The sequence below is a fragment of the Sturnira hondurensis genome, unplaced genomic scaffold (assembly GCF_014824575.4).
Source record: "Sturnira hondurensis isolate 20B ecotype Veracruz unplaced genomic scaffold, ASM1482457v3 Scaffold0008196, whole genome shotgun sequence".
Classification (NCBI taxonomy): Eukaryota; Metazoa; Chordata; class Mammalia; order Chiroptera; family Phyllostomidae; genus Sturnira; species Sturnira hondurensis.
This window is the reverse complement of record NW_028080827.1, coordinates 1,613,584-1,623,031: the sequence shown is the minus strand read 5'-3', so window position 1 is coordinate 1,623,031 and position 9,448 is coordinate 1,613,584. Positions and strand designations below refer to the sequence as shown.

The following is a 9,448-nucleotide window of genomic DNA, read 5'->3' as shown; positions in this document are numbered from 1 at the left end:
ACACCCAGGTCAAGAAATGTAGCATTACCAGCCTCAGAAGGCTTTCTTATTTCAGGTCCCATTTCTGTCTCTAGATAATGGTGAACGAGTTTTCAATGTTGTATCAATTTGTACCCCCACCAGCAGTATATGAAAACACCCATTGCCCGACATTTTTGCAAGCTTGGCATTGTCAGTCTCTTACTAAGGAAACACCAGACCTTACTGTGGTTTTACACCTGCATTTCCCTGATGCAAATTAAAAAGAAATGAACGAGCTCCCCCTAGTGGGTAAAATCTGAATTACCTGAGAGACTTTTTTAAAGAGCTGGTAGTCCTCCACTTCTCATCCCCTGAGTCTCTAAGAACAAAAAATTGACCACCTTTCATAAATTCGTTGTCCACTGTATCAGGTTAACCAAAAAGTTTGTTTAGTTTTTTTCATACAGTGGCTGTAGTAGTTCTTGGTGGCTTCATTCGAAACAATTTTGTTTGACTATCGTGACAGTTGTCATATCAATGTGCATTTTTAAAAAACATATCAAAATTGGTGAATTTTTGTGATGCCATTTTAATATTGAAAATGGAAGAAAAGAAGCAATATTTTAATATATTGTGCTTTATTATTTTGAGAAAGGTAAAAAGACAACCAAAATGCAAAAAATAATTTGTGCAGTATATGGAGAAGGTGCTGTGACTGATCAAATGTGTCAAAAGTGGTTTTCAAAGTTGCTTAACACTATTGACATTTTAATCAAATAATTATTTGCAGTGAGGCTGTCTTATGCACTGAAAGATATTTAGAGGCACCCCTGGCCTCTACCCACTAGAAGCCAGTAGTGGGAGATAACCAACATACTCAAAATATCCAAGTCAATAAAGTTATTCGTGAAAATGAAAAACGTGTCTTTTATTTTACAGAAAAAACTAAACAGATGTCGGCTGACCCAATATATCCTCTATTATAGTGCTGTTTTTTACTTTTATTAACTTATAAAAGTTCTTTATATTTTGACACAAATCCTTTGTTATTACCCGTGTTGTTGCACGCACCACCTTTTCCACCTTTAACTTTAAATATCAATTCATTTTCACCTCTGCAAACGGGGCTCGATGCAAGTTCGATTTTGTTATACTCAAAAATGACCAGCAGATGGCGCCCCACCTTTGCTCCTGAGCCATACCATGGGTGGTGCCTGAATGTCCCCTAAATCTCCCAAAATATTTTGCAAACAAACAATGTTAAAGAGTGAGAAATCAAACTTTAAACGATTATGTAGCTAGATAGAATACAGATAGAACTGGGTCTCTTGGTGGGAACAACACATTAATCTTTTTTTGCTCAGAATGAAGGGACAAAAAAGGTCTTTACCTGAAGGCAGGAAAGCCAGGTGAGGGAAGGTAGACAGGGCATCAAGCAGAATCCATGGCAATTCCCTCTGAGAGTCACCTGCAGGTGGATGGAAGAAGAGAGTAACTAGCACACATTGGGACAAAAGGGAGGTGCCCACCTGCACAGGCTGCAAGGAGAGGCGAACAGGGGTTTGGTCAGGGGGTATAACTATTTTTCCTCCGCCTTTTCCTGATTCCTCTTTTTGGTTTTGTTTTCATTAATTACATTTTGTGATTGCTTAAAACTGACTTTGGTGAGCCTCAGAAAACTAGTGGGAAACCAGCCCCAGTTGCTGGGGATGGAAAAATGGTGTGTCTAGGGTGTGTTTGAGTCCTGAGGCCTGGTAGGCGACCAGCAAGCAGCCTGCCTCTCTCTGCCTCTCCTCCTGCCTCAGCTGGAGACCGAGGGTCCTTGACCTAAGTTATTTCAGCTCCTGAGCACTAAGGTGGACTGACCCCTTGGCTACTTTCCCATGACACTAGACAGAGGGATAACGAAACAGACCTCAGAGCTTCCCATTCTCCTGGGTGGTGCCACTCGTAATAAAATAGCCGATATTTCTCCACTGCATTTTCAGTGTCTAGTGTTTGGCTCTGCCGGCACCAGGGGGATGAACTCCTGCTCTGTAACAGATTCAGGGTGGATGCTCCCCTGAGCTGGCCCCCAACTAAGACGGTCCATCCTCCTTCCTCCTCTACTAACTCCCTCCCCACCGAATGAGTGAGTGTATGAGTGACAAGGTCTTAACCTTCTTGAGCTTAGAAATCAGAGCACATAAACCCCACACTCAAAGGAAGACTCCAAGGGAGAAGTCAGATGTGTTGGGCTGGCCAAAAAGTTTGTTTAGTTTTTTCCGTACAGTGGCTCCAGTGGTGCTTAGTCGTCTTTAACTCCAATCAAAACAATTCTGTTAGACTGTGTTGTGACAGCTGTCATATCAAAGTGCATTTTTTAAAAAACATCAAATTGGTGAATTTGTATGTAGCCATTTTAATATTGAAAATGGAAGAAGATAAGCAATATTTTCAACCTATTGTGCTTTATTTCATGAAAGGTAAAAATGCAGATGAAACACAAAATTTGGGGGCAGTGTGTGGAGAAGGTGCTGTGACTGATCAAACATGTCAAAAGTGGTTTGTGAAGTTTCTTGGTACTATTGACACTTTGGCCAAATAATTCTTTGCCGTGGGACTGTCTGATGCACTGGCAGATGTTCAGCAGCACCCCTGGTCTCTACCCACTAGAAGCCAATAGCAGGAGATAGCTGACAGACTCCAAATATCCAAATCAAGAAAGTCATTGGTGAAAATGAAAAATGTGTCTTTTATTTTGCGGATAAATCTAAATGGACTTTTTGGCCAACCCAGTACTGTAGGTAGAGGTGACAACTCCAATAGCGAACGAGGAGAGGCTGGTGGGAGAGTCAGCTTGTGCTCAGCTGAGGTCATGAGCAGAGTGAAGGAACCTCCACTTGCAGGCAAGACATAAACCAGGGCCCGAGGCATATCTGGGGTGTGGGTGGAAGGTGATTGTCACCAAGGTCATCAGCAAGAACGTCAAGCTGGAGTTTCACTGCTCTGAGTCACCACTTCCAACGTCCCCAAGACCCAGCACAAGGACTGGCTCATTTAAAATGTTGCAAATGAACTTCCTGGTGCTTTTCATTCTCACTGTTCAGAAATAAGACCAGGTTGAATTGCACCCCTGAAGCTCTCTTCTGTCCCACATGTGTTCACACCCAGGACTAGCCCCCACCCCTTGCAGCCCATGGAAATAAAGGCTCAGAAAGAGGCTTTGTTTGCTTTTGTTTTCTTCATTGGGGGTGATTGGGTAAACCCACTTTCTGAGCTATGTGGAAGTTCCTCACCAGATTTCACATCTTCAAAAGGCGAAAGACATTGCACCACTAAAGCTTCCTGGCTCTGGGGGTTGCTAGGGTAGACACCCACAGGCTGGGACTGGGCAGGCTCAGGAAAGTGCGTGTCTGCTGGGCAGGAGGGGGTGCCTGTGGCCAGGCTCTGCTTCTCCTGGGTGTGACTACAGATGGGGATGCTGAGGCTTGCTGCCCACCCCCTGCACAGACTGACAGTGCCCAAAGTCAGGTAGGAAAGGCTACCAGGTGAGAGTGCTCATCAGTGTAAATGTTGTCCCCTAAACTGAGGTTTGGAGCCCCCCCTTTCCTCCTGGCCCAGGTGAACGCCAAGGTCTGCTGGAGCCAGCCCACAGTGCTTGCAAGAGCTAATTGGTAAAGTTTCAGGAACTTTGCAAAGCAGTTAGTTGTTAAGCAGCTATTGTTTTAAAATATAAATTATTAAACCTTGTTGGAAAATAAGGTATATTTTTAAAAAGCAACAAATACTCAAAACACATCACTTCCTACTTCTCGTTTTCCTTTTTTTTACTACATTTTATAATTACATATGGTCTTGAGGCTGTCTATATGTACTGTTTCTGCATGAAGGGAATACTGGGTTGGCCAAAAAGTTCGTTTAGCTTTTTCCATAAGCTGGCTCTAGTAGTGCCTAGTTGTCTGTAACTCCAGTCGAAACAATTTTATTAAACTGCATTGTGACAGCTGTCACATTAGCATGCACTTTTAAAAGCTTATCAAAATTGGTGAATTTTTCTGCAGCTATTTTAATATTGAATATGGAAAAGATATGTAACATTTTTGGCATATTGTGTTTTATTATTTCAAGAAAAGGTAAAGAACACAACTAAAATGCAAAAAAAATAAATTTGCACAGTGTATGGAGAAGGTGCTTGTTACATCAAACCTGTCAAAATTGGTTTGTGAAGTTCTTGGTACTACTGACACTTTGACCAGACAATTCTTTCTGTGGGGCTGCCTGATGCACTGGAAGGTGTTTAGCAGCATCCCTGGCCTCTACCCACTGGAAGCCAAAAGCAGGAGAGAGCCGACATACTCAAAATATCCAAATCAATGAAGTTATTCATGAAAATGAAAAATGTCTTTTATTTTATGGAAAAAACTAAGTGGACTTTTTGGCCACCCCATTGTTATCCCAGTTCTGAGCTAGGGACTCATCCTCAGCCGCCTGAAAGTGGTCACATGGGAACATTCACACCATAGAAATCAATACACACCACCAATCAGGGCTTTCTGTCCCCAAGTTCCTGTTCCTTTCGACAGCGCACTCTGTACCTTACCCGGCGATGGAACCCTGTGGGAGCAGCTTTGCCAGCAAGTCCCCCCGTCTGCCACAGATGAAAATAAAACTGCCAAGACATGATCCGCTTGGGGAGGAGAGGTGGTCAATCTCTCACAGGAAAAGGACCAAGAACCTCTTCTTCAATGGCTTTTATTAGGTAAATACACAGGTAAATACATTAGGTAATACACAGGTAAAGCTCATCAATCAATGTCAGGTGTCAAGGATCAAACAGTACATAACATTTCAAAGAAATCTTAGTCTGAGGGCTTAGTCTGAGTCAGTGTCTGTCAGGAAAGGGGGTTGCAAAAACTTGCAAAATGAGTATGGGAGACATACTCATTTCCTGCTTTGACCCTTATCATATGAATGAAAGCACTCTTAGCAAAGCAGGCTTCACAGGACTTTGTGAACTCTTTCTTACGCTCGATCACCCCAGAATCTGCTCTAGCCGACAAAGGGCTCCCCCATCATAGGTTTTCAGGCTTCAGTGGATTAGAGCCAGGAAGCACTTCTCCCAGATGGAAATGGGGACTCAGGCTATGTGAGAATAGCCAGGGGGCGAGGGTCCATCACTCCCTTTGTTGCAGCCCCTCGAGTCCTTCCTTGGGGGCCCCCCAAATGATCATGTCTGGCTTAGGTTGCCCCCCCCCAGGGGTCTTACCCATCTCTGACTAACCAACCAAGCGCTGGGGGCAGGGGATGAAGCAGAAGCAGCGCTGCTACCAGAGACAAGCTTTGTCTCCTTAGTGGCCCGCAGTCTGGAGGTCGCTCACTAGCCTTAGCCATGGGGGGCAGTTACGACTCCTGAAACCAGGCAAAGTGGCTTCCAACAGAACCCGGCTGTGCAATGGCTGGGAGGACAGCCAGCCCTGGGTGTCCTCCACCCTCCACCTTGGCCAGCTCTGGACCTTTTTCTCAGCCAGACCAGAGGGTGAGCGGCAGGGAGGAAGCTGGCCAATACCCTTGACTGCCCATGCCCATGGGCACAGCAGGAAGAGAGAGCCTGGCTCAGTCGTTTGTGGGCATGACAATCTGGAGAAATTCAGGGGAGAAAAGCCAGAGTGTGGAGAGTAACAGGGTAATAAGCCGAAATAAAATAAGTGACTGCACTGAAGAGACAGCACAGCAGCCCAGGAGTCCACCCTGTGAAGACGCAGGGGAACCACAGAATGTCGCATTCTAGTGACCACAAGGGGAAGTGAGCCACGCACCCACACTTGAACCCTGGAAGCTGGGGTTCCAGCACAGGCTCCCCAGCTGGTGCCTCTCTCTGATGGCAGCAACGGGATAATGAGGAGGGAGGAGGGAGGAGAGCAGCAGCCACAGGCCTCACTGTCTGGAGGTGTCCGCAGTCCTCCCTGACTCACTCGTCTGCCTCCTCTGCAAAAGTTCTTTTTTCAGGGGCATTCCAGCCCTCCTCCCCGAATCCTGCCACACACTCACCCTGCATCTTCTCACTCACACCTCAGGTTTCCAGAATCTTCTATTGCTGGTGACACACCAATTTCTATCTTGAGCAGGTGTCCCGTAGGTGACCAAACTGCTGCTCCCACAGGCTCCCACCTCAGGGAGAGACAGCCCAGAGCCAGGCTGGCCTGCTGGTTGGCAGGCCTCACAGCTCAGGGGAGCCCCTCCCTCCCCTCCCACACCCCATCTCCCAAGTCTCCACAAACGATTTTTTCCTTCATGTGACCCATGTTTTGAAAGATGCCTGTGACGTTGTATTTAATAAATAATATCACCCACACTTTAAGTTTTATATACAACTTCCAATCAATCAGAATTTCAGTCATTAAACACCTAATGAGCAGTCGCTACCTGCCAGGCACTGTGCTGGGCAGGAGGGACGCAAAGGTGGCCAGGGCCCAGCCCTCAGGGGTCATGCCTACTAGGGGACAAGCCACAGGTAGTGAGGATGGGTCCTCACAAAGGCCCGAGGCAAGGACCACCTCGGAATGTGCGCACAGCCCAGCAGGACCGTGGTGGTAAGCCTGCCAGACCAGACGGCCCGGCAGCCTCCCTGTGCCTCAGTCTCCCTCCCTTCGTGCGTCCACTCACCCACTCCCTGGACCCCGGGTACACTTCCTTAAACTCTCAAATCTGGCCAGTCCCCTCACTCCACAGCCATGGCTGGAGTTTTAGTCACCACCCTCAGCTACCTGGACTCTGTCTCCAGCCATTCTCCACACCGAAACCAAAGAGGGAGTCCCAGAGCCCCAAACTGACCAAGTCACTCCCTTACTGGAAACCTTCTGTGGTCCCTGTTGTCCTTAGGATAACACCCACGCTCGTTAACCTGGTTTCATGGCCCCTTCTGATCGAACTCACATTAACGCTGAATTACTTCTCATTTATGTGTACACTTAACACCAATTGAATGGAACGCTCACTATGTGCTAGGTACCCTGCAAGTACAGGAATCAAGCGAGAATGTAACGCACAGGGTTCCCTCTCCTCCAGCTCCAGGTCTAGCGAGGATGCGTATATTTATGACATTTATGCAAATGAGTCTTCTATGAATGCAGCAGGAACACTTCCTTGTGGACTTCCTGCTTTGACCACAATCTACTGCTCGCAGCACCTGCCTTCTGGCCCCGCCCACACTGTTCAGGTCCCCGGCGCTGCCATCCAGGTATCCCTCAGGGGTCTCTCTCCTCCTGGGGGTCTTCCCTGACCCTCCCCATGATCCCGTGGGGTTCTGTTCTCACTGCTGTGAGAGCGCAGACAGGCCCTGTGTCCTCCAGGCCTAGCATGGGCCTTGGCGCTGTAAACCCTCTGTAAATGTTTGCTGTGCGAATCACCTAGGTTCTCTTAATCCATGTGTACGCATTTGCATTTAAAAAATTAATTATAAGCGTATGTACGTCAATTTCACACACTCAGCCTGGAGCGGAGTGCTAATAAAGGCAGAAAAAGGTGTCTTAAAACAAGGGCACCTGTGAACCTGGGGGCTTTCAGGTGACTGTGACTAGAGGGGGCTGGCCTCAAGGTCACAGGGCTAAGGTGCGCCTGCCCAGGTGAGGTGGACCCAGCTGCCCCCACGTCTTTTCTGGGGTTGCCATCTTTCCTCTGGGCCCTCGGCCCTCGGCTGACCTCCCACTCTCACCGCCCACCTGCCCCTGCAGCAGGTATCTGCTCCTTCCCCTGGCTCCTGTGGGCTGCAGATTGCTGAGGAAGAGAGATGCGGCACTCGCACCTGGTGGGGGGCGGGGGTACCCGTAGCAGTTGGATTGCATCCTAGGGCAGCCTGGCCAAGGCAGCCTGGCCCTACAGGTAGGCACTTTCATTATTACTCCCACTTTACAGATAAGGAGACTGGCACTTGTAGAAGTGGAGAGACTCTCTCCACTGGGTCTGGGGAACTCCACTCCCCCACCTCCCATGGTCCACAAATCTCACCTGGGCAAGGGCAAGGGCAAGGGCAAGGGGAGGCTGCCTGGGCCTGTGGCAGAGGCCAGATCTGAGGCTTCATTCTGTCTGGTAGGCCCCACCTTCAGCAGCTTATCCACAAAACCCCACACTGCTGCCCTGAGTGTCCTCATTTCCTCAAACCATAGAGTTGGAAGATCACCTGGTCCACCCCCTTCAGCTTACAGCTGATGAAACTGGGGTTCTGAGAAGGAATGAAGCGCTTTACAAAACACCAGTCTCTTGACTCAGTCAGCCCCGGGGCCCTTCCACCAGCCCTACTGTTCACCTGTTTTTCCTGAGCGGCCCCCAATTTTCCAGCTGGTTTAAACCAGAAAGGTGTGCCTCCAGCAAACACCTTCCTGTACACCCGCTCTCGTTTACCTGCCCTTCTGACCCGGAAATGGGGACAGGGCTTGACCCTGCTCCACAGGCCTCTCCCAAGTGGGGACTGGGAGGAGGACGGCACAGTGACAGGCGTCAGGACTCACCTGGGTGAGGAGTGTCTGCCAGGCCAGCCTTAAAGGAAACTAAGCACAGGTGTGCTGTTTACCTTTCTGGGTCACAAACATGGCTGCGTTCTCCCAGCTGACAGGATAAAGCCTGGAGCTTTCAGCCCAGCCCTGAAAAGCCTCTTCTGTTCTGGCCACGACCTGTCTGCCCAGCTTCACCTCCCACCTTTTGGGACCCCACGCTGTCCCCCACCACATCGCCCCATCCTCTGATGGCACCACACCCTCCCGGCCTCTTCCCTCCTGCCTCAGAAGCCCTCCGCTGCTTCGCCACACAACAGCCTCCTCCTCCTCGGTGTGTCTGAAGTGCTTCTGTGCCAACTTCACAGCATCATACAGAAAATAAAAGGCCATGGGTCTGTGTCCCCACTAGACCCTCAACTCCTCCATAACATTCAACTCTTTGAATTCTCAGGATATATAGACACTCCAAAAAAGGAGGGTGTCCCCCCGATAATTGCCAAACAAAATCAATATATGGACTCTGGACTCAATCCAGAGCTGAATTAGAGCAAGTCTTCACATTACACAAGGATCCCCTCCCAATTCACTTACTCCACAATGTTTACCGAGTGCCGCTCTGTGCAAGCACTGTGTACCGTAAGTCCTAGGGGCTGAGAGCTGGAGCAGACACAGGGAGTCTGTGTTCTGGAGGCACAGGGAAGGCAGCGAAGAGTACGAGTTACAAGGGAATGGCCAGCACTGCTTGACTGCAGCTGTTACAGGCAGGTCACTGTATTCAATCCTACATTGGCCCTACAGGTGGGCACTTTCATTATTACTCCACTTTACAGATAAGGAGACTGGCACTTGTAGAAGTGGAGAGACTTGCGATGGCACAACTAGTAAGTAACAGAGATGGGACCCACATGCCCAGACAGAAAGATCTGCCACAGGCACACCTCGTTTGTGTTTCACAATTTTTTACGAACTGAAGGCAAGACCCTTCACCAGCAGAAAGACTGCAGCTCACTTTACAA

The 9,448-nt window shown here is 48.5% G+C and overlaps 1 long non-coding RNA gene across 1 annotated transcript; it reads right to left on the bottom strand.

The window, feature by feature from the left end:
* Positions 1-8,425, bottom strand: LOC118992586 (uncharacterized). Its single transcript, XR_005067651.1, has 3 exons — positions 8,246-8,425; positions 1,352-1,429; positions 1-70 (listed from the first exon to the last, which is right to left on the bottom strand). It is a non-coding gene; the product is annotated as an uncharacterized LOC118992586 (long non-coding RNA).
* Between the last annotated feature and the right edge of the window lie 1,023 nt (positions 8,426-9,448).